The 26489-nt window shown below is 37.0% G+C and overlaps 1 protein-coding gene across 2 annotated transcripts in view; it reads right to left on the minus strand.

Moving 5' to 3' along the window:
• LOC144616199 (uncharacterized) overlaps positions 1–26489 on the minus strand; it is an 89609-nt gene that overhangs the window by 29970 nt on the left and 33150 nt on the right. The window lies entirely within an intron of this gene.

The raw sequence follows: 26489 nt of genomic DNA on the forward strand, positions 1-26489 counted from the left end.
CATACTGCAAACATATCACCTGCAACTCGTTTGGTCCAAAGATTTGAACAGCTAAACCCACATAAAACTGACACTATCGTTTATTGAGTGTTTCAAGTCACCTCCTGTCACCAACTTATTTTTAGGAATGGAGGCGGCTGAGACACTTTTGAAGTTGCTATAATCTTGTTTAGGTTAATTCGCCCAGTAGTACTTTAAAAATTTAAAGTCTTCCCCGCACCCCTGCCCACCACCAACAGTGATTACAGTGATGATGTGTTTTATAATTTGATGGCAAAGCAATTTTTTGTGCAAAATGTTGTACTAAGTAAGCAAGCTAGGAGTAGTGACAAAATTTGTTGTTTGTATGTTATATTCTAGACCAAATAAAAAAGGTACAGTCCATTCTGTATTGCGCAATTTATTTGCCATCTTTTCGTAACTCCCCAGTACCCATTCTCCTCTTCTCAATAGACTCTGACTTCTATTTGGGATATCATGTGGTTTTAGGAGGATGTAACTCCAGCCATCAGCTTAAAGAATACAGCATCTGACCTGGACCAAGCCAGTTGGAACAATAAACTCCTCTAACCACCATGATTGGTTTAAGAGTTGGCCTAATCAGAGAGAGGGAATTTTGAGACAGCCAAGACCTTCTTTTGCTTCAGATAGGATGACCCACAGATGTGAAGTCTAGAACTCTTGAAGCCATTGTGTTTTATTCACAGAACCTACTTACGGATAAGAAGGGCACACAAAGAAAGAAAGGGGTGAAAAATTGAAAGCAAGACTGAGACACAGACCAGTTACATTGTACCAAACCATGCCTAAAGCCTGCCCTATGTCTTGGTCTGTCATTTAGAGTAGCTAGTAAATTCTTCTTATGTTAGTCACTTTGTGTTCAGTTTTCTCTTTCTTGAAACCGAAAACATTCTGATATATCCATTTTCATGTGTGGCAGAGTAAGATTCTTTGACTATGAAAAATAGGTTTTGGTATTTATATTTGAATACAAATGTGTTTGATCCATACATTTCAATAAATAATAAAGCCACATTAGTAAGTCTTAACTCTGTAGACCATGTAGTCAGATTTGCCCATCGTACTCTTGCTCAGGATCCATTCTGCCTTGTTAGGAAGACTCACCTTGACGAACCCAAGGGTAGGGGATGTCAGAGGTGAACTAGTTATATTGCTTGTTATGTTAGATGACCTGGATGCATTAACGGGGGTGGGGGTGGGGCGGGGTGGTATCAGGAGCTCAACTGAGCTGTGGAAAAGAGAGCTGAGAGGCTACGTATCAGAGTAACTGACCAAAGCGACAAGCCAAAAACGAAAGAGTTAAGTTTTTAATCATTTACTGAGATCATGTAAAAGGCTACAACCAGACAAAGTGCCAACTCCTGCTCTTCAATTTTCCCCCACAAAATGGCCTACTGGCCCAGGATCTGCTAGGTCACTGTGGTATGGGGTTGTCTCACTGTTGATGGAACCCCGGACAAAAGTGTGTGGTATTTTTACAGACGCCAGGGGGCGGCATGGGGGGTGGAGTGGGGTGGGGTGGGAATATTGAATACTGATAAAGGGAAAGAATATCTTCAAGGTTTGTCCCTTTGCCCAATAAGAAGGATTTGGCAGAGGCGCCTGAAGAGGCCCTCAGCCCAAGGCCTCAGATAAAGACACCTAGGAACACAGAAGCTTGAGCTAGGAATGCAGATAGAGATGTAAGAGCCTGACCAGCCAGGGGAGCCTGGGACCTTGACTGCAAGTCCCTTCAGAGATTGCAATGTACCGACTCTGCGTCAAGTCCGGCATGGGGAGGGCGGCTTTCCCTTGTGAGGCCTGCCACTTAGGGTCTTTGTGATTGGCTGCGATAAGGACTGAAAAATCCCACATTAGTTTTTTAAACCAGGAGCTGGACTCCTCAAGAGGAAAGCCAGATTATTTTTTAACTCTCAGAGCCTGAGACTTTTCATAAAACTATTTAATGTTGTATAGAAGTACCCGATGTATCACATGGATCAGAGTTAACTTATCCATTGTTTGAGTCCTTTCGCATTTGTGGGTTTTACTTTTCCTTGTTGGAAACCTTTAGGTTCAAAGACTTAAAAAAAAAAAAATTTTTTTTTAAATGTTTACTTATTTGTGAGAGACAGAAAGAGACAGAGCATCAGTGAGGAAGGGGCAGAGAGAGAGGGAGACACACACACAGAATCCAAAGCAGGCTCCAGACTCCGAGCTGTCAGCACAGGGCCCGATGGGGGACTCAGGCCCATGAACCGTGAGATCATGACCTGAACTGAAGTTGGACGTTCAACCGACTGAGCCACCTAGGTGCCCCTAGGTTCAAAGACTTTTAAGTGTCTTACAATTTACGTGGGAAAGTAAAATTTAACAGGCAATGCTCAAGAGGAAATCAGCTGCTCGGTATAATCAACAAAACTTGGTGTCCCATATTCTAAAATTTAGAAATCTTGAAGAACAAAGAGATCCTTAAGTATTTGCTTCTTGGACAATCATGCAACTCCTAGATCATCAATGTTTTATTTCAGTGGGCAAATACTGTAACCTCTTTTATGATCCTGAAAGTTTTACTTGATAAGTATTATAAACTCATCTAAATATATGACACCAGGGTACCTGGGTTGCTCAGTCAGTTAAGCATCTGACTTTGGCTCAGGTCAGGATCTCACGGTTCATGAGTTCGAGCCCCACGTCAGGCTCCATGCTGACAGCTCAGAGACTGGAGCCTGCTTTGGATTCTATATCTCTCCCTCTTTCTGCCTCTCCCCCACTCACGCTCTGTCTCTGTCTCTCAAAAAATGAATAAACAATAAAAAAAAATTTCGATATATGACATCAAATGGCCTTTTGCTGTTTCTCAACTCAAGACAATAAGTCCTACTTTCTCTATTCCTTGCTGAATGCCACAATATCTCAACTTTCTTGAGGGTCATGAGGCCACCTCCTATTCTGGTCACAAGGCAAATCTTAAAGGGGGTGGGAGTTCTTGGGTACACTGCGCCTAAAAAACAAAAGCATAAAACCAACCAAATAGGGGTAGCGGAGTGGCTCAGTCAGTTAAGAGTCTCAATCTTGATTTTGGCTCAGGTCAAGGCACACTTCATGAGATCAAGCCCTGTGTCCGGCCCAGCACAGACAGCATAGAGCCTGCTTGGGATTTTTTCTCACTCCCTCTCTCTCTGCCCCTCCCCCAACTCAAAAATAAAGAAATAAACTTAAAACAAACAAACAAACAAAAACTTTCTGGCTTTGATGTGTTAAAAAATTGAGATACTCTCTATATGTGAAACAAAAACTGGGATGTGAGATAAGCCCAGAATATAGAATGAATGTACACATGGTAAGGACCATAATGTTTCTGTATGATACTAAAAAAGTATAGAAAACAAACTGTTTTTTTGAAACAACATTCTATTTTTCTCGCTGAATTTCAAACTCAAACATGACAAATACAGCTTTCAGTGGCTAACAACAAACCATGGACCAATTAATTGATAAAAGAGTCATAAAATGATCCCAGAAAAAAAAGACATTTTAAATTCTTGTCTAGGTTAAGGTGGTATGTATTATGTTATGTGTATTTTACCACAATGAAAGAAAAGAAAAAAAATCTTGTATGATAGCAAAAGCTCAGATTTTAGAATGAAGATAACAGAAGGTGAGTAAAAACGGAGAGTTGGATCAAACAAACTTTCCTCCTTTTTTTTTAAACTTTATTTTTTTATGTTTATTTATTTTTGAGAGAGAAAGAGAGAGCGTGTGTGTGTGCGAGTGGGGAAGGGGCAGAGAGTGAAGGGGAGAGAGGATCTAAAGCAGGCTCTGAAGCTGACAGCAGAGAGACCGATGTGGAGTTCGAACTCATGAACCTGAGAAATCATGACCTGAGCCAAAGTTGGACGCTTAACCCTTAACCAACTGAGCCACCCAGGTGCCCTGAACAAACTTTCTTTTTACTTGAAAGACTCATTTTAGAATCTTCTTCCTCACAACAAGTACTTCAAATTGAGGCATTCCAAAGATAAATGTTTTATTTTATATTTAATTGTTTTTTTAATGTTTATTTTTGAGAGGGAGAGAAAGAGAGAGACAGAGTGTAAGCTGGGGAGGGTCAGAGAGAGAGGGACACAGAATCCAAAACAGTTTCCAGACTCTGAGCTGTCAGCACAGAGCCCGACATGGGGCTCAAACTCACGAATTATGAGATCATGACCTGAGCCACAGTCAGTCGCTAAACCGACTGATCCACCCAGGCACCCCAGGATATTTCAAAATCTGATTTTAAAAATTGGCAATTTTATTGTTTCCATGGTGGCAAGAACAGTTATTACAAAATGGGATGTGTATTTTGGGGTATTGTGTATTTGGTTTCATGCAACATTTTAAAATATTGCCCTAAAGTTAATACTGTCTATTAATTTGAGCAAGACCTGGGTGATCTGGAAAAGAATGCATGGGGAAGTTCCCTTGACCTTTCTTGGAAAGGTATATGATTGCTCTGGCTGCCATAACAAACTAAGCTGAGGGGCTTAAACAACAGAACTTTCTCCCAGTTGTGGAAGCTAGATGTGCAAGATCAAGGGTGTCAGCAGGGTAGGCTTCTCTCGCTGCCTTTCTCCTTGGCTTGCGGATGAAGGCCTTCTCTGTGTGTCCCCTTTTTTCTGTGCACACACATATCCCTGGTGCCTCATGTGTGTGTCTAAATTTCTTCTTCATATAAGAACACCAGTCAGATTGGATTAGGGCCCACCCATACGACTGTATTAACCTTAATTACATCTTTAAAGGCCCTATCTCCAAATACAGTAAAACCTTGGTTTGTGAGCATAATTTGTTCCGGAAACATGCTTGTAATCCAAAGCACTTGCATATCAAATCGAATTTCATGAACCATTGGCTCAGTTGCGATCATGTGACGTTCAGTGTCAGGTACCACTCGCATTACAAGACTTCGCTCCTTTATCAAGTTAAAATTTATTAGAAATGTTTGCTCGTCTTGCAGAACGCTTGCAGAACAAGTTACTTGTGATCCAAGGTTTTACTGTACAAATTCTGATGTATTGGGAGTTAGGGCTTCAACCTATAAATTTTAGTGGGTCACAGTTCAGCCCAGCAGTATGGTATAATTGTGTAATATCTCTCATAATTTCCAGTTTTTAAAAGTTCAATTGTATTTTATTTTGAGGTACTGTGGTTAATATTTTAAAACATTCTTAATCATCAAAAACGCATTTGTATAAGATGCACATAATATTTGTACATATCCAGTGGCTTCTGAATTCTACATTTGGTTTATTTGTAATTAAAATAAGAATATATATATATTCTTATATATTCATATATATGTATGTGTATATATATATATATATACGTATATATATGTGTGTGTATATATATATATATATATATATATCCATAAAATCTTACAGTTTGATCCTGAGTCAAATAATGTTTGAGGCAAAGTCTCACCAGCCTACATTTACAATGAATTGTTCACTGTTAATTATATGCAATTCTAAGATGCAGGGGGTATCCAGAAAGATGTGGAGATTGCTTCTAGTTATATGAATTATTTATAGTTGCTTAACAAAGAACCCCATACCTTAAGGCTAAAGATGACAAACATATGCTATCTCCCAGTTTCTGAGAGCCAGAAATCTGGGAGCAACTTAGCTGGGTGGTTCTAGCTCACAGTCTCTCACAAAACCGTTGTCAAGGTGTCAGCCCAATCGAGGGTCATCTGCATGTTTGACAGGGGCTCGGGGCTAAAGGATCCACTTTGGAGACAGCTCCTCTCTCAAGGAGCACTTGGCTGGATGCCTCTTCTTCACTGGCTGGTGGCAAGAGGCCTGAGTTCCTGGCCATGTCACTCTGTCCCTGGTGCTGCTTGAGAGTCATTTCAGCATGTCAGTTAACATCCTCCAGAGTGAGTGATCCAAGACAGAACAGGTAAAAAGCCACATGCCTCTTATGACCTAATTTTTGAAGTAAGAGTGAGGCTCTAAGTCCAGCCTCACTCAAGGGGAAGGAAATTAAGCTTCAGGTTTTAAAGGAAGGAGAATCAAAGACTTTGTGGATATATTTTTAAAACTACCACATATGGGGCCCCTGGCTGGCTCAGTCAGTGGAGTGAATGACTCTTGATCTTGGAGTCCTGAGTTTGAGCCCCTTGTTGGGTGCATAGAGATTACTTAAAGAAAAAACACACGTTAAAAAAAAACCACGTGCGCGCGCGCACACACACACACGTACCTACCACATATTACTGGGTAAAGATAATACTGATTTAGAGGATTACTTGGATTTATGTACTGCAAACTTTGGTATGATAATCCAGGGCATGAATAATTAACATTGTAAGGGTAGTCCCCCAAAAGAGCACTGTTAAATCATTAATAGTGACAACATCAGTTAATTAGGATGGTTACTCTCAACCTTAAGACTTAAAATTTTAAGTCTGGAAAATTTTTAAATTAAGTGTTAAAACATATAAGAGAATCAGAGCCTTGTGTTAACAGTTTTTATTAAGAAAATGGGAATGTTTGAAATTTCATATGCTATAATGTGTAGTAGTGGCTTATTATATTCATAGCTCTTATGAATTTGAAATGTGCATTTAAGAAATACATTTAGACTTATGATTTTAGGTAAAATCTTACAAGTAATTCTTAGCAATGAAATAGCTAAAAGAATTAGGTTCATTATGGTGAACTCTGAAAAAGTAGGATTAAAAAACTATGATATTAAAATGACTGTGTACCTGTCTCGATTAAAAAATAGTCCCCCTAAATATATCAGAGCCTAATCCTTAGAGCCTGTATATGTTACTTTATATGGCAGAATCTTTGCAGAAGTGATTATGTTAAGAATCTTGAAGTGGGGAAAGAATTCTGGGTCATTCAGTGGACCTTAAATGTAAACACATGTATCCCTATAAGAGTGAAGCAGAGGGAGATTTTACTACCCACAGAAGATAAGGCTGTGTGAAGACAGGGCAGACAGGGAATCAGCTGGCCTAGCCAGAAGTGATCTGGTCATAAGCCAAAGCTTACAGGCAGCTACCAGAAAATGGAAGGAACAATAATGGAGTTTCGCTTTCAGCCACTGGAGAAAGAATGTCCCTGTGGACACTTTGGTTTTGGCTCATTGAAACTGATTTCTGACTTTTGGCCTCCAGAATTGTGAAAGAATAAATTTCTATTGTAGGCCACTATTTGTTGCTAATTTATTACAGTAGCCACAGGAAACTAATACAGTGACTTTGTAACAAAGCAGGTTGGAGAGTCTTGAAGCACTTTCAACTAACTTGGTGAACTTAACATGGCAGTTATAATTCAAAGGACTGTAGGGCTCAGATCATATGAAACCACCACAAGATGGGACTCACTGGTTCCAGCTCATATTTCTATTGTGTCCCTTTGACACCTGGTGGGCAACTTGCTGTTACTGTCAAAAATGGATCGTCATTCCAAGTTCATTTTCAGTGTGAATGTGGATTGGTCAGTACTGGACTTCAGCCATGGTCTATATAAAAGAATTCCAGAGATACACCTGCCTTGCACTGGCTGGCTGGTCCCTATGAACCCCCAGAACCGTATGGTGCAGCAGACCATGACTGTGGATATATAAATCTCACCGCAAATCTGCTCTGTGTAAGAGAGCCATGGAAAACAAGGCAGATTATGTTGCCACCACCATCAAAACAGGGTGCAAACAAAACATGACCTGTAAGATCCCCAAAGTTATGAGGGAACCGTCTTGCCGCTAATACTTGTGTAGTCCTGAAGCAGAAGTGCAAATGCAGGTCTATTTACCATACGTCTAAATATTTAAAGGTTATAAATCAAGGCAACAAACTATTGTGTAAAACATGTTCTAATTGCCTACCCTGACAAATACATATGTACAATAAACTCAAAAATATGTGCAAAACTATGGTTTTTATATGAATGTTAGCAAAATAGTGAGAACAACTCAATTTAAGCATTAATTATATATGTCTGGGTCTTGAGTTGATGGAATAATGCTGTTTGGAGGACTGATAAAATAAAACTTCATAAATTACTATGTATTTATTCCATTAAATTTATTTTTCTTGCTTCCATTTCAGCAATATCAATAATTATGTTATTATAATATTTTCCCTTGAGTTATGTTCTATTAATAGCAATTATATAAGTGATTAAACAATTCTAGTGTATTCAAAGTGAATACATTTCAATATATTTTCATACAAATAAATAGAAAATGTCAAAGAATTAAAATAAGTTTCCCAAGTTTTCAAAAAGTTGTTTCTATTGTAGATGATTCAAAACTACAAATAACAATAAACTTCAACATTTTCACTCAAAATTATTAAAGTTGAAATTTATTCATTTTTAAAATATAATTGTCATATTAAATACATGCACAAAAATAAAACTATTCCCATCCTTGAATTCATTGTCTATCAAATCGCTAATATAAAGATTGTCAAGCTTCACACATATTATGTCTTAAATTATGTAATGCAGAGTTAAGTAATATTAATTAGTATTACAAAATGTCCATCAATTGCCATGTGCATTGTTGCAAATACTATGCTAATTAATTCGTAAGTACTTCCTGAAGCACAGTTTGGAACATTGATAGGAAATGATACTTTCTTATGCAAGTATGTATGGCATTTATGTTGAGAGGAAGGATCTGATAGATTAATTTGTTGGCACTCTTAGAGGAAATCCTTCCTACACTCTGAAGCATTGTCTGTCTTCAACATCTTTAGCTTTATAATCACAATTTTCAACTCTATCCCAACCACCAAGGACACAAAAGAAGAGAGATGGAAAAGCATCCTAGGCCCTGAATAGCGTTATTCACAAGAGAGGTTGTTTAGCATCTGGTCCTAAAAGACACAGAAGCCCACGTGCTCTTTAATGCCATTGGGAGTTGGAGTGTTTTGTGATTTACTGTGACCTTCTAAACCATGAGGCCAAGGGCAAGGGCCTTTACTGCCTGGACCTGAGGGCAGCGCTGGAAGAGAATTCATTGTGTTTTCACCTCTGTGCAGCACACAGCTCTAGCGCAGAAGAAAGGATGCCCTGTGGTTACTCAAAATTTCAAAGACCTGCATGTTGACATAGCACAAAGAATCTCAGAACTACTATACACACTAGAAAACCACTATGGATTTCATAACATGTCTTTATCTTGCTTACACTTGTAGTATGCTGGTCTCTACAGAAATACTCTCTCCTACTCCTTCTCACCATGCCTGATTTCTTTAAGTTAAATTGAACACGTTGGTGAGAAACGATAATCCTCGGAAAGACATGTCTGTAGTTAAAGAATCTATTGTGGGGAAAAAAGACTATATGTGGATTTGTACATTTCTAGAGGGGAGACTGGCAGGGTTATTAGTTCTTTTATAAACAACAGAATTACAAGTCAAGTATTTTATTTTATTTTTTTTAATGTTTGTTTATTTTGAGAGAGAGTGCACATGCACATGAGTGGGAGAGGGGCAGAGAGTGAGGGAAAGAGAGAATCCCAAGCAGGCCCTGTGATGTCAGTGCAGGGGCTCCATCCCACGAACTGTGATATCATGACCTAAGCCGAAATCAACAGTTGGATGCTTAACCGACTGAGCCATCCAGGCACCCCATAAGTCAAAAGTCAAATATTTTAAGTTAAAAATGTCAAAAAAAAAAAAATTAAAAATCTCAAATAACAAAAAGATTCTTAGTATTTTACTCCCCAGGACGATTTCAAATGTATGTTAAAATAACTCTTTGGAGGTTTGATTGTTTTTGATGAGAAGATTAACTTTCCCTCCCTTGATGAGCGTCATGGTGTCTCATTTCTCCTCCTTCAGTGACACAGTGTGGTTAGCACACTACATGACAAATCTTGAAGAAGGTCTTGGATATACACTAGCTATAAATAAACATTTATAATTTTGATGTGGTGAGAAGCTAGGAGATGGATCTAGTGAGAGCAATAATCCTTCTTCTCTGCAATGCAGTTCTTGTAATGGGACAAGTCAATTGTAAATGTTTTTAAAGTGTAGCCTTTATTTTTAACAGCTTTATTGAAATGTAATTTGCATACCATGCAATTCATTCATTTAAAGTGCAAAACTAAATGGGCTTTATTATAATCAGAGTTGTGCAACCGTCATCACAGTCAATTCTAGAACATTTTCATCCTCCCAAAAAGAAATCCCCTGTATAGTAGCATCACCCCACTTCCCCACCACCCACCTCGGCCCTTGGCAACCACTAATCCACATTCCATGTATAGATTTGCCTATTCTGGACATTTAGTATACATGCAATAATATAATATCCTCAAATAAGGTCACATTCTGAGGTACTGTGGGTGAGCACTTCAACATATAAATTTTGGGGGGACACAACTGAATCTATAAGAGCTACCTTCTGAGAATTGAGTAAAATTGTTTTTAAAGCCTTCCTGGAAAGCCTTAAAGACGGTCTTAAAATAATAAACTTGAAAATGACATCTCTATATTTTCAGTATTAATTCTTATTCATGAAATAAAGTTGAAGTCTGACTAATTTTTACGTATTTGAATTTTCTTGTTTGGTTCTAGAAACAGCCTGGATTACAACTACCATACACTCCCAACCCATTATTTCCTTCTGTGGCTGGGGCAGATATTTCTATCTATTTTTCCATGAAAGAGAAGCCTTTAATTATGGAATTCTAGGACATCAGGTATTAGGACCTGTGGTTTAATTAAGTAAGCTTTTTTTGGCATTAGGAGAAAAAAAGGAAAAAAGGACAAAAAGAAAGTGGAAAGGTGGAAGGAGAGAAGGAGAAAGGATAAGAATGGCATATAGAAGAGGGAAAGAAGAGGAAGAGACAGTAACTCTGATAGATTAATTCTTTCCTGGTGATATGATTGTCAGAGACAAATGATACAGAATTACCATAGATTTTAAAGTCAGATTCAAGCAAAACTCTAATAAGTCTGTGTTCTGCACGGATAAGGCTTTTGAGATGATGTGGTGTGTGTGTGTGTGTGTGTGTGTGTGTGTTTTCCTTTTTCACTTTTAGGATGCTGTCAAAAAGGAGTCAAATCCTTTATATCTACTTCCAAGATTTACACATTCAACCATACTGACATTTACTGAAATGCATTATCTTCTTCTCTCCCACCCTGATAAACAAATTTATCAGACATTTTGTTTGGAAATTTAAAAATTGAGCAGTAAATTAACATTTTAATTATAAACAATTACATAACTGAGAGCATTTTATTGTTCTAATCATGTATATGTAAACTAATTATATGAGCTAATCTGCTAAATAAGATTAATTGTGATTTATGGAACATTAATTTAAATAATTGTCCAAAGCATGACATTCTCCAAAGAGTCAATTTCCTTATATAACTCTTTTAAGAAATAAAAGTGGTGTTAGACTATGTAAATTTACTTAATTTTAGAATTTTAGTTACTAGCAATTTAAATGACTTCAGAATAATATATTCCTAAGCTTTCCTTTTTTTTTCTTCAAGCTTTCCTTTTAATAGATACATTAAGAGTTGCTTTTTCCTTGTCATTTTTTTTTGGCAATTGGCACTACTTGTTCATTATAGAAATCATATATTTATTTAAAAGAAAATCTCTATTGAAAATGACATTTTCAGAGGTTCACAAAGATCAGAGGGCTAAGCTCAGCCCTTAGGGCATGCACATTTTGGGAATGTATAAATAACTAATTTTCAAAACAATGGGTAAAGTGAAGAGGTGTACAATACATACATTTAAAAAATTATACATAAAGTAAGGTTGTTTCTGAAAATATCCCTTACACCTCACAGATTTTTAGAAAAATAAAATTTGAGGCTTTAAGGCAATAACTCAAGGCACTAATAGGGTTATGAACTTTATTACAATTTTTTAAGCTTACATTTGAGTCAAATTTTCAGTGCAATATATCTTGTAGACTATGATATTAATTTCTTCTTTTTTTAAAATTTCTTGTAGGTAAGAAGAGAAGGAGTAGAAATTAGTGCTTCTTGCTGGAGGAGTTGCAGAGAGTGGTTTTGGGGGATTTAAGAATTGCAGGTGTTGCGGAAGGGAGGGAGCCCTGATTATGAGGGAGGAGCAAGAAAGAGAGAGAGTGAAGTCACATGCAGGGGATTGCACAAGAAAAACTCTTCCCTAAAACCATTGACTGGGAAAAGGAGAAGGGCTGAGTACCGCAAGTTTGTATAAGCAGTGGAGCACAAAGTCTGAAGTTTTACAAGTCCAAGCCATTGCCAGGGCAGTGCTTGGTGGGTTTAGCGGTGCTCCAATGGGGAAGGAGGACAGAGACCCAGGTGTGGGCAGCATGGTCTGAGGATACCCTGGGTGGCACAGGGAGACGTTCCCTTGTTGGAGTCCATTTGGGAGAGGTGGCATGGCCACTCTGGGGACAAAAGAATTGGTGGCATGAACGTGCTGCCCTATTCACTAGCATAGGAACAAAGACCCTGGCTGAAGGCTGCAAACTTTGGTCCTGGCTTTTTGCTGTGCTTTAGCATTAATTCTGAACCACCGTGTAGTCCTGCAACTGTTTTCTGGGACAAACTCACGCCAGCCACAGTGCAATAAGACCCTCCCCCAGAGGATCAGTGTGGGTCCATGCCATATAGGTCCCTAAAATTTGGAGTTTTGAAACCCAGCCACGTACCTGAGATAAAGCACAGGTACTGTGTTGCCTGGCAGGAAGATAGCGCAGACACAGACAGGTGAAGGCGGGGATCTGACTGAAGCTGGGAGCACAGAAGGGGTGATTGCTTGCTTCTTCTAGAATGGCAGGTACTTATTCCCTGCTCCAAGAATGAGACAATGGAGCAAAGTCATTTTCCCCCCAATCCATCATCACTGACTTCAGGGAGCAAAACAGTACCACACAGTAGATGCCAAAGCCACTTACACCAAGCCCCACCACCTTGAGCCCTGCAGGTGCGGTTCCATGAGGGCAAGTATTCATCTGAGAATCCGTGCAGCAGGCCCCTCTCTCAGAGGACCAGCACAAACCCCTCACAAGCACCAAGTCTACTGATCATAGAGTGCTGCAAAACTTCAGCTCTAAGGGACATAAGATCTAGCTGCTGCTGCTTCTTTTTTCTTCTTCTTCGTCTCCTTCTTTTCTTTTTTATCTAGCTTCTTTTAACAAGCAGACCAAAATACACCTAGTTAAAACTTGCCATACAATGGACAAGGTCCAAATACTCCCTACTGTAGGCAAGGAGAAACTGCAGAAGACTGACCTGAGGGAAGGAGCAGTCAAAACACATCAGCAGAGTGCACACTGTGAAACACTTCCTTAAGCACCAGGCCCAAACAGTATATGACCTGGTTTTTTTCTCTTCGTTTTTTCTTTTGGACCTCTTCTTTCTATTCTATTCTACTCTATTCTATTCTGTTCTATTCTATTCTATTCTATTTTTTGAGGGAAAGAGAGAGAGCACATGCATGCAAGCAGGGGAGGGGCAGGGGAAGAGGAAGAGAGAGAGAATCTTAAGCAGACTCCAAGCCCAGCACAGAGCCTGACACAGGCTGGATCACATGAACTGTGAGATCATGACCTGAGCTGAAACCAAGGGTTGGACACTTAACTGACTAAGCCACCCAGGTGCCCCAGTGGACTTCTTAATACAGGCATTACTCTTGGAAGCAGGAATATAACAAACTTTCCTAACAATCACTCAAAAAATAGTGACTTAGACAAAATGACAAGAAAAAGAACTGGAAGAAGTAATGTCCAGGAATTTAATTAATACAGATATAAATAAAATGCCTGAACCAGAATTTAAAACAAGAATTTTAAGGGTACTAGCTGGGCCTGAGAGAAGTATAGAAGACACTAGAGAATCCCTTACTGCAGAGATAAAAGAACTAAAAATTACTCATGTCAAAATAAAAAATGATGTATCTGAGATGCAATGACAAGGATGGATGAAGCAGAAGAACGAATCAGTGATATAGAAGATAAAATTATGGAAAATAATAAGGCTAAAAGAATAGAGAAAGAAAGGTATTGGATCACAAATTGAGACTGAGAGAACTCAACAACTCCTTAAAGCATAAAAACATTCATATCTTAGGAGTCTCAGAAGAAGAAGAGAGAAAAAGGGGCAGAAAGTTTATTTGAACAAATTATAGCTAAAAACTTCCCTAATTTGGGGAAGGAAACAGACATCAAAATCCAAGCAACACAGAAAACTCCCATTAAATTCAACAAAAGCTAGCTGTCACCAAGACATATCATAGTCAAATTCACAAAATATACAGACAAGGAAAGCACCCTGAAAGCAGCATGGGGAAAAAAGCCCTTAACCTACAAGGGAAGACAGGTCAGATTCAGAGAAGATCTATCCACAGAAACTTGGCAGACCACAAAGGAATGGCATGATATATTCAATGTGCTGAATGGGGAAAATATGCAGACAAGAATAATTTTTCTAGCAAGGCAGTCATTTAGAATAGAAGGAGGGATAGATAAAGAGTTTCCCTCACAAACAAAAGCTAAAGGAGTTTGTGATCACTAAACAGCCCTGCAAAAAATATTAAAGGGGACTCTTCCACTGGGGAAAAAAAGACCAAAAGCAACAAAGACTAGAAAGGACCAGAGAACATCACCAGTAACACCAACTGTGCAAGCAACACAATGGCACTAAATTCATATCTGTCCATAATCACTCTGAATGTAAAGGGACTAAATGCTTCAGTAAAAGATATAGGGGATCGGAATGGGTAAAACAAGATCCATCTATATGCTGTCTATAAGAGACTCATTTCAGACCTAAAGACACTTGCAGATTGAAAGTGAGGGGATGGAAAAAGCATCTATCATGCCAATGGGCATCAAAAGAAAGACAGAGTCACCATACATATATCAGACAAACTAGATTTTAAACTAAAGACTATAAGAAGAGATGAGGAAGGGCACTGTATCATAATTAAGAGATCTATACTTCACAAAGATCTAACAATTATAAATAATGTCCCCAAATTGGAGCCCTCAGATATATAAATCAATTAATAAGAAACATAAAGGAACTGATTGATAATGATACAGTAATATTAGGGGACTTTAACAACCCACTTACCTCAATGGACAGATCATCTAAGCAGAAAATCAACAAGGAAACAATGGCTTTGAATGACACACTGGACCAGATGAACTTAACAGATATATTCAGAACATTTATCCTAAAGCAGCAGAATGCATGTTCTTCTCCAGTGCACATGGAACATTCTCCAGAATAGATCACATGTATAAGATCACACAATAAGCCTTCAATAAGTGCAAAAAGACTGAGATCACAACATGCATATTTTCTTTAAAAAAATTTTTTTTTACATTTATTTATTTTTGAGAGACAGAGTGAGACAGAACACAAGTGGGGGAGGGGCAGAGAGAGAAGGAGACACAGAATCCAAAGCAGGCCTCAGGCTCTGAGCTGTCAGCATAGAGCCCAATGCAGGGCTCGAACCCATGAACCACATGACCTGAGCTGAAGTCGGACACTCAACTGACTGGGCCCCTCAGGTGCCCCACAACATGCATATTTTCAGACCACAACACTATAAAACTTGAAGTCAACCACAAGAAAAAATTTGGAAAGACCACAAATACATGGAGGTTAAAGAACATCCTACTAAAGAATGAATGGGTTAACCAGGACATTAAAGAAGAAATAAAAGAATACATACAGGCACATGAAAATGAAAACACAACAGTGCAGAACTTTTGGGATGCCCCAAAGGCAGTCCTAAGAGGGAAGTTTATTGTAACACAGGCCTATTCAAGAAGCAAGAAAAGTCTCAGATACACAATCTAACCTTATACCTAAAGGAGCTAGAAGAGTAATAGAAAAGAAAGCCTAAAGCTAGTAGAAGAAGGGAAATAATAAAGATTAGAACAAAAATAAACAATATACGGGGACCTGGGTGGCTCAGCCAGTTAAGCGTCTGACTCTTGGTTTCAGCTCAGGTCATGATCTCATGGTTTTGTGGGTTCGAGTCCCACATTGGACTATGTGCTGGCAGTATGGAGCCTGCTTGGGATTCTCTGTCTCCTCTCTCTGCCCCTCCCCCACTCACACTATCTCTGTCTCTCTCAAAAGAAATAAACTTTAAAAAAAAGAAAGAAACAATATAGAAATAAGAACAAACAAAATCCCAGTAGAATAGATCAATGAAACTAAAGCTGGTTCCCTGAAAAAAATTAATGAAATTGTAAACCCCCAGCCATACTTATTAAAAAAGGAAAAGAGCTAAATAAATAAAAGCACAAATGAAAGAGGAGAAATCACAACTAACACCAAAGAAATACAAACAATTATAATAGAATACTATAAAAAATTATATGCCAACAAACTAGGTTATCTGGAAGAAATGAACAAATTGTTAGAAACATACAAACTATCAAAATGGAAACAGGAACCAATAGAAGATTGGAACAGACCCACAACCAGCAAAGAAATTGAATCAGCAATCAAAAACCTCCCAGCAAACAAAAGTCCTGGGCCAGATGGCTTCCCAGGGGAATTCTATAAGACATTTAAAGAAGAATTAATACCTATTCGTCTCAAACTTTTCGAAAAAAATAGAAGTGGAAAGAAAACTTTCAAATTAATTCTACAAGGCTAGCATTACCTTAATTCCAAAATCGGACAAAGACCCCACTAAAAAGGAGAATTATTGGCCAGTATATCTGAGGACCAGGAATGGAAAAATTCTCAAGAAGGTGTTAACAAATCGGATCCAAAAGTACATTAAAAGAATTATTCACTACAATCAAGTGGGATTTATTCCTGCACTGCAGGGGTGGTTCAATATTGGCAAATCAATCAACTTTAATCCAATAAAGGAAAGGATAAGAGCCATATGATTCTCTCAATGGATGCAGAAAAAGCATTTGATGGAATATGGCATCTATTCTTGATTAAAAAAAAAAAAAACCCTCAACAAAGTAGATATAGATGGAACATACCTCAACAACATAAAAGCCCTATATGAAAGGCTCAGAGCTAATATCCTCAATGGGGAAAAACTGAGAGCTTTTCCTCTACAGTCAGGAACAAGAGAGGAATGTCCATTCTCATCATTACTATTTAACACAGTACTGGAGGTCTTAGCCCTAGCAATCACACCACAAAAAGAAATAAAAGGCATCCAAATTGGCAAGGAAGAAGTCAAACTTTCACCATTTGCAGATGACGTGATACTTTATTTAGAATACTTGAAAGACTCCACCGAAAAATTGCTAGAACTAATACATGAATTCAGCAAAGTCAGAGGATATAAAATCAACATACAGAAATCTGTTACATTTCTATACACCAATAATGAAGCAGCAGAAAAAGAAATCAAGGAATCGTTCCCATTTGCAACTGCACCAAAAACAGTAAGATACCTAGGACTAAACCTAACCAAAGAGGTAAAAAAAATCTGTACTCTGAAAATTACAGAACACTTATGATGGAGATTGAAAAGAACACAAGGAAATGGACAAACATTCCATGCTCGTGGATTGGAAGAAAAACATTGTTAAAATGTATATACTAACCAAAGGAATCTACTTATTTAATGCAATCTCTATCAAAATAATACCAGTATCTTCACAGAGCTAGAAAAACAATCCTAAAATTTCTGTGGAGCCAGAAAAGATCCTGAATAGACAAAACAATCCTGAAAAAGCAAAGCAAAGCTGGAGCCATCATGGTTCTACGATTCGAGCTATATTACAAAGCTGTAATCATCAACACAGCATGGTACTGGCACAAAAACACATAGATCAATGGAACAGAATAGAAAACCCAGAAATGGACTCACAAACATATGGCGAACTAATCTTTGGCAAAGCAGGAAAGAATATCCAATTGAAAAAAAGACAGTCTCTTCAACAAGTGGTGTTGGAAAAACTGGACAGCAACATTCAGAAGAATGAAATTGGACCACTTTACACAAAAATAAATTCAAAATGGATGAAAGACCTAAATGTGAGATAGGAAACCATCAAAATCCTAGAGGAGAACACAGGCAGCAACCTCTTTGACCTCAGCTGCAGCAACTTCTTACTAGATGCATTGCTGGAGGCAAGGGAAACAAAAACAAAAATGAACTACTGGGAATCTAAGCTTTTGCTTTTTCAAGAAAGCTTCCGCACAGTGAAGGAAACAGTCAACAAAACTAAAATTCAGCCTACAGAATGGGAGAAGGTATTTGCAAATTACATATCTGATAAAAAGTTAGTATCCAAAATCTATAAAGAACTTATCAAACTCAACACCCAAAGAACAAATAATCCAGTTAAGAAAGGGGAGGAAAACATGAATAGACATTTTTCCTAAGAAGACACCCAGATGGCTAACAGACACATGGAAAGATGCTCAACATCACTCATCATCAGGTAAATATAAACCAAAACCATGATGAGATACCACATCACACCTGTCAGAATGCTAAAAATTAATAACACAGGAAACAACAGATGTTGGCAAGGATGTGGAGAAAGGGGAGCCCTCTTACACAGTAGGTGGAAATGCAAACTGGTGCAGCCACTCTTAAAAACAGTATGAAGTTTCCCCAAAAAGGTAAAAATAGAACTACCTTATGACCCAGCAATTGTACTACTTGGTATTTACCCAAAGGGTACAAAAAAACAGATTTGAAGGAGTATATGTACCCTGATGTTTATAGCAGCATTATCAAAAATAACAAACTATGGAAAGAGCCAAAATGTCCACTGACTGATGAATGGATAAAAAAGATACGGTACATATATGTGTATATATATATGTATATATATATATATGTACCTATATATATATATATACATATATATATAGGTACATACACACACACACACACACATATATATACATGTATATATATACATATAGATACACGTATATATACATATAGATACATGTATATATACATATAGACACATGTATATATACATATATACACATGTATATAGACACATGTATATATACATATATACACATGTATATATACATACATATGTGTATATATAGGTACATATATATATATACATATATACATATATATACACATATATATGTAAAATGGAATATGACTCAGCCACCTAAAAGAATGAAGTATTGCCATTTGCAATGACATGGATGGAGCTAGAGTGTATTATGCTATGCAAAATAAGTCAGTCAGAGAAAGACAAATACCATATGATTTCATTCATGTGAAATTTAAGAAACAAAACAGATGAACTTATGGAAAGGGAAAAATAAGAGAGAGGGAAACAAACCATCTATCGTAATGATAGAGAACAACTTGAGGGTGATGGAGGTAGATGGGTTGCGGATGGGCTAAATGGGTGATGGGTTTTAAGGAGGGCACTTGTTATGATGAGTGCTGGGTATAATATGTAAGTGATGAATCACTAAATTCTACCCTGAAACCAAGATTACACTATTTGTTAACTAACCAGAACTTCAATAAAAATTTGAAAAAAAGTTATATAATTAAAAGAGATTGTCAAACTAGATTAAAAAGCATAATCTAATTGCCTGATGGTGATAAAAACTCAATTTATATATAAGAATGTAGATACATTTAAAGGAAAAGGATGAAAAAAATATTGGCACGCAGACAGTGAGATGAGAAAGTAGGAACAGCTATGTTAGTATCACATAAAATAGACTTCAGATGAAGGAATATTGCCAGGGATAAAGGCTGACTGTTTATCATGATAATAAGGGGTTCTTCCATCTTAAAACACAAAAATCATCTATGATTATATAACAATAACAGAGTTTAAAGGACATATAGCAAAATCTGTTAGAACTTAAAAGAAAAACAAAAAAAATCCACAATTATAGCTGGCGGTTTCCATTATCCTCTCCCATTAGAGTGAGATCAAGTAGTCACAATTGGTAAGGATACAGAAGACCTAAACTATTAGCAACTATTACTCAAATTCACCTAACGGACATTTGTGGAAGGCTTCATCCAAAAAATCAGAACACAAATTGCTTTTAAATCCACACAAAGCATTCACTAAAAGGGGTCACAAACTAGTACATAAAATAAATGTCACCACATTTCCTCTGAGCTTGTAGATGTATAATTGACATATAACATTGTGTAATCTTAAGGTGTACAATGTGATGATTTGATATAGGTACCTATTATCAAACGACTTACACAGTAATGTTAGTTACCACATCTATCACCCACATAATTACTTTCGGTGTGTGTGTGTATAGTGAGAACTTTTAACATCTGCTCTCTTAGAAACTATCAGGTATACAACACAATATCGTTAAAGTCACCATGCTGTACATTTGATTCCCAGAACGTATTCCTCTTATAACTGGAAGTTGGTACCTTTTGACCACCTTCACCCATTTCCCTAACCCCACCCACTGCCCTTGGCCATCACCAATTTCCTTTCTTTCTATTAGTTTAGCTTTTATTAGATTCCGTGTATAAATGAGATCACATAGAGAAAGTGATTTCATTTCATTTGGATATATATCTAGATGTGGGATTGCTGGATCATAGGGTAGTTTTATTTGTAATTTTTTAGGAAGCTCTACACTTTTTTTCCATGGTGGCTGTATGAATTTACAATCCCACCAACAGTGCACAGGGTTTTCTTTTCTCCACATCCTTGCCAGCACTTGTTATTTCTTATCTTTTCATAGTAGCCATTCTAATAGATGTGAGGTGATATCTCACTGTGATTCTGATTTTCATTTCCCTGATGATTAGTGATGTTGAGCATCTTTTCATATACTGTTGGCCATTTGTATGCCTTCTTTGGAAAAATGTCTATTTAGGTCTTTTGCCCATTTTTAATCAGATTATTATTATTTTTTCTATTGAGTTGTATGAGTTCAGATATATGATTTGCAAATATTTTGTCACATTCCACAGGTTGCTTTGTCATTTGTTGATCATTATTTTATTTTATTTTATTATTTAAAAAAATGTTTATTTTTGAGTGAGAGAGCTAAAATGTGCAAAAGAGGGGGGGGCAGAGAGAAAGCAGACATAGGATCCAAAGTAGGCTCTGCACTGACAACAGAAAGCCTGATGTGGGTCTTGAAGTCACAGACTGTGAGATCATGACCTGAGCTGAAGTCAGATGTTTAACCAACTGAGTCACCCAGGTGCCCCATTTGTTGATCATTTCTTTTGCTGTGCAGAAGCTTTTTGGTTTGATGTAGTCCTACTTGTTTGTTTTTGCTTTTGTTGCCTGTGTTGTCAATACATTTTAATGAGTTGAAATCATATATTGTAATAAATTGGAAATATATGTTTAATCTTTGTTCCTGTTCCTGGTACATAACTTCTAAGACTCTTGGAATTTCCAGAATGATAGTGTCTTTTATATGTTAATGAGATGACTGGTGGCTGGGGGTCCCTAGATAGCTTCAGGATGGGGGCTGGTTACCAAAAGTACCAAGACATGGTTGGAGGGTTAGAATGTTCAGCTTCACACTCCAACCTTTGGGGAGAGCAGAGGGTCAGGAGATTGAGTTCATTGCCAATGGCCAATGATTTAATTAATATATCTGCATAATGAAACCTCCACAATAATATCTAAATGTTGGCATTTGGAAAGCTTCCGGCTGGGGAACACACTCGGGTGCTGGGTGTAAGTGCAGCTGGAGAGGGCATGGAAACTTCATGCATCTTTCCCCATATCTTGCTTTATTCATCTCTTTCATGTGGCTCTTCTTGAGTTGTATCCTGTATAATAAATTATTAATAACAAATAAAGTATTTCTCTAGGCCGTTACAGAAAATTATTGAACCTAAGGAGGGATTATGGGAACCTCTGATTTATAGATGACCAGTTATAAGTATAGGAACCTAGGACTTATGATAGGTAAGTGAAGTGTGACAGTCTTGTGGGACTGAACCCTTTATTTGTGGGGTTTGTGTTAATTCTGGGTAGTTAGCATCACAATTGAATTGAATTGTAGGATATCCTATTGGTGTCAGTTGGAGAATTGATTGGTGTGGGAAAACCCCCACACACATTTGGTGTCAGAAGTGTGAGTAAAAATAGTTTATACATAATATCTTCTCTAACTTTAACAAAATTCAATTAGAGGACAAAAATAGAAGAGATCTATAAAATCCCCAAATATATGGAAATTCAACCAATGGGTCAAAGAATAAATCACAAAAGAAATTAGAATGGAATGAAAAAGGAAAAAAAAGCATATCAAAATTTGTGGGATGGGGCACCTGGGTGGCTCAGTCAGTTGGGCATCTGACTCTTCATCTCAGCTTGGGTCATGGTCCCATGGTTTGTGAGTTCAACCTCCACGTCGAGTTCTGTGTTGATGGCACAGAACCTGCTTGGGATTCTGTCTCTCTCTCTGGCTCTCTATCTCTCAAAATAAATAAATAAACTTAAATTTTTTTGTGTAGGATATAGTTAATATAGTTCTCACAATAACATGTATAACTATTAGTAAAGTAGGAAAACCTTAAAAATCAATAATTTAAATATCCACCATAATAGCCTAGGAAAAGAAGAACAAATTAAACCAAAACTAAGGAGAAGAAAACACATATATAAAATAAGTAAAAAATAATTAAAACAAATTAAAAACCCAATGAAACCAAGCTTAGTTCTTTAGGGATAAAAACCTAATAAATTGATAAATCTCTGGCTAGATAAGAAGACCTCTGGCTAAATCAAGAAAAAAAAAGATAACACAAAACAGTAATATAAGAATATAGACATTGAAATGAAAATAAAGGAGTATTATGAATAATCTCATGCCAATAAATTGAGCAACCAAAACAAATGGATAAATTCCTTGAATACATGTTACCAAAACTTATTTAAGAAGAAATAGAACATAGGATGGCCCCATATCAATTAAATAAACTAAATTTATTATTAATACCTTTCCACAAAATAATCTACAGAGACAGATTCCTTCACACAATGCCATCAAACATTTAGGAAATAAATAATTCCAATCTTATAGAAAACCTTTTAGGGAGGAGGAGAAGAGAATACTTCCTAACTTATTTCATGAAATCAGCATTACCATGATACCAAAACCACACAAAATGATTACAAGAAAGAAAACTGGGATGCCTGGGTGGCTCAGTCAGTTAAGCATCTGACTCTTGGTTTTGGCTCAGTTCATGATCTCACAATTTCAAGAGAGAACGAGTGGAAGCAAGAGAGACAGAGAGAGAGAATCCCAAACAGGCTCCACTCTGCCAGCACAGAGCCTCGTAGGGCTCGAACTCATGAAACTGCAAGATCATGACCTGAGTCGAAACCAAGAGTTGAACACTTAATTGACTGAGCCACCTAGGCCTCCCTAAAAAAAAATAAAATAAATAAAATAAAATAAAAATAAATAAATAAATAAATATATACATGTATATATATATATATTTATGTACAAAAAATAGTAATAAAATAAAACTACATGCCAACATCCAATATGAGCAAAGACAAGAAAATCCTCAACAAGATATTAGCAAATTAAGTCTAGCAATATATGAAAGTATAATATAGTGTGAGCCAAGAATGTATGGTTGATTTAATATTAACATCTAAAAATCAATCAATTTAATTAGTTATATTAACAAAATAAAGAGAAAAACTAAAGTGTTTTTAGATGTAGAAAAAAATTTTTGAGGGGCGCCTGGTGGCTCAGTTGGTTAAGTATCTGACTTTGGCTCAGGTCATGATCTCCTGATTTGTGAGTTTGAGTCCCATTTTGGGCTCTGTGCTGACAGCTCAGAGCCAGGAACCTGCTTTGGATTCTGTGTCTCCCTCACTCTCTTCCCCTCCCCTACTTGCATTTTGTTTCTTTCTCTCTCAAAAATAAATAAACATTAAAAAAAAATTAAAAAATATTTTTTTGACAAAATTCATACCATCATGTAAGAAAAATATCTCAGCTAATTTGGAATAGAAATGAAGTTCCTTAGCCTGATGGAAGGCATCTATAACAAAACCTACTGACATTTTTAATGGTGAAAGGAAACACATTTATAAAAATCTTAAGATTGGGAATAAGGGGGTGCCTGGGTGGCTCAGTCAGTTGAGCATCTGACTTCATCTCAGGTCATGATCTCAGGGCTCATGGGTTTGAGCCCCACATGGGGCTCTGTGCTGACAGCTCAGAGCCTGGAGCCTGCTTCGGATTCTGTGTCTCCCTCTCTCTCTGCCCCTCCCCTGGTTGTGCTCTGTCTCTCTCTGTCTCTCAAAAATAAACAAACAAAAAATTTTTTTAAAAGATTAGGAATAAGATAAGAATATCCACCCTTAATATTTCAATTCAGTTTTGAACTGTAAGAATTAGTCTGTGAAACAAGGCAAGAAACATAAGCAAAATATATATAAATCAGAAAAGAACTATAATCTTCATGTCATGATCATAAAGCGGGTAGGTTGTAGGTACAAATTCCTAAGGAATCTACCCAAAACTTCTAGAACTAGTAAGCGAATTTAGCAAGTTCTCAGGATACAAGGTTATTTATAAAAACCAATGTTACATTTATATTAATAGAGGACAATTGGAAGTAGAGATATAAATATCATTTACAAAGGTATCTAAAATCATATAAGACTTGGGCATGCATTTAACAAGGGAGTTTAGCAAATTGGGAGGATATAAGGTCATGAGACAAAAAAAAATTCAGTTGTATTTTCAAATACTAGCAATGATCATTTGGAAATATAAATTTTTAAATTACTAGGTTGAATAGGATCCCAAAACATGAAACCTGAACATAAATTTAGTAAACTTCTGCCAGATTTCTGCAATTGAAAAGCATTACTGGGGAAAAATAAGGAAGACTCAAGTAATTTGAGAGAGATACTACATTCAGGAGTTGGAAGAGTGAGTACTGTTAAGATGACAATTCTCTCAATTTGACCTTGAGTTTCAGTGCAATTCCAGACCTCTTTGTAGAAATGGGCAAGTTGATACTAAAGATGATGGAAAAGAAAAGGAGTTGGAATCGCGAAAAAAAAAAAAAGCCTTGGAAAAACAACAATGTCACAAGACTTACATTTCTGATGTGAAGATTTACTATAATTCTACAGTAATCAAGATAGGGGTTTTGACATTAAGATGTAAAAATAGACTAATGGAATAGAATGGAGAGTTCAGAAATAGGTCCACACAGTCATATGGTCAAATAATTTTCAATTAAGTGCCAAGTAATTAAGGGGAAAGAACAATCTTCTCAATGGTGCCAGAATAACTGGATATGTATAATGGAATAAATAAAACACAACTTTTATCACACACCATACACAAAAGTTTACTTGAAATGAGACATTAAATACAAAGTTCTAAAGCTAAAATCACAGTCGATGATCCCACGGTAGTGGGATAGATAAAATACTGAGTTAGGTCACAAAAATCATGAAAGATAGAAGGAAAAATATGGGATAAATTTGACTTCATAAGAATTTAAACCTTGTGCTATCTATCTATCTATCTATCTATCTATCTATCTATCTAAGAGAGTGCATGTGTATGTGTGCGGGAGAGGCAGAGAGCGAATCTCAAGCAGGCTCCATGCTGGGCATGGAACCTGATACAGAGCCTAACACTGAGCCCCATGGGGTGCTCCATGAGGGGATCCACGTGGGGCTCAATTTCATGATTATGAGATCATGATCTGAGCCGATATCAAGAGTTGGATGCTTAATCGATAAGCCACCCAGGCACCCCAAACTTTTGCTCTTTGAAAGACACTATTAAGAAAATAAAAAGGCAAACCCTGAACTGGGAGAAAATATTTCCAATACATATATCTGATATATGTAGGATGTATATCCAGAATATACAAATGTATAAAGAACAGTAATTCAATAATAAGAACGTGAACAATTAAAGATGCCCAACAAAGAATGGGCAAAGATTGGAACAAACATTTTGCAAAAGAAGTTAGGCCAAAGTCAACAAGTCTATGAAAAGGTCTTCGACATTGTTAGTTGTCAGGGAAATGCTAACTAAAAACACAATGAAAGACAAGTCACTCTACATGCACCAGGACGGCTAAAATTAAGTATACCAACAATAGCAAATATAAGCAAGATTGTGGAATGACAGGAATTCTCACACACTGCTAGACAGGATATAAAATGATGCACTCTGAGAAACTGCCAACCTCTTAAAAATGATGTATATATTTACTGTAGGACCCAGCAATTTTACTCCTGACATGTGTGGCTGAATGTTCTAAGCTTTGAATCAAGATTTGTTCTTTCTGCAGCCTAGCCTCCCATCCTAATGCTATCTAGGGATCCACTAAGAGTTGTCTCATTAGAACAAATCATTTCTATCCCTTCTTTCACTCTTTCAGAACCTGGGGATAAATACCAAACACATATACTATTTCTATAATATTTGAAAAGATGATATATTTCTTTAAAAAATACAGAAATACCAAAAAGATTAGCAAGAATTGTTCTTTTTTAAGTTTACTTATATT

This window comes from Panthera onca, chromosome B1, assembly GCF_046562875.1.
Source record: "Panthera onca isolate mPanOnc1 chromosome B1, mPanOnc1 haplotype 2, whole genome shotgun sequence".
In the NCBI taxonomy this organism is placed as follows: Eukaryota; Metazoa; Chordata; class Mammalia; order Carnivora; family Felidae; genus Panthera; species Panthera onca.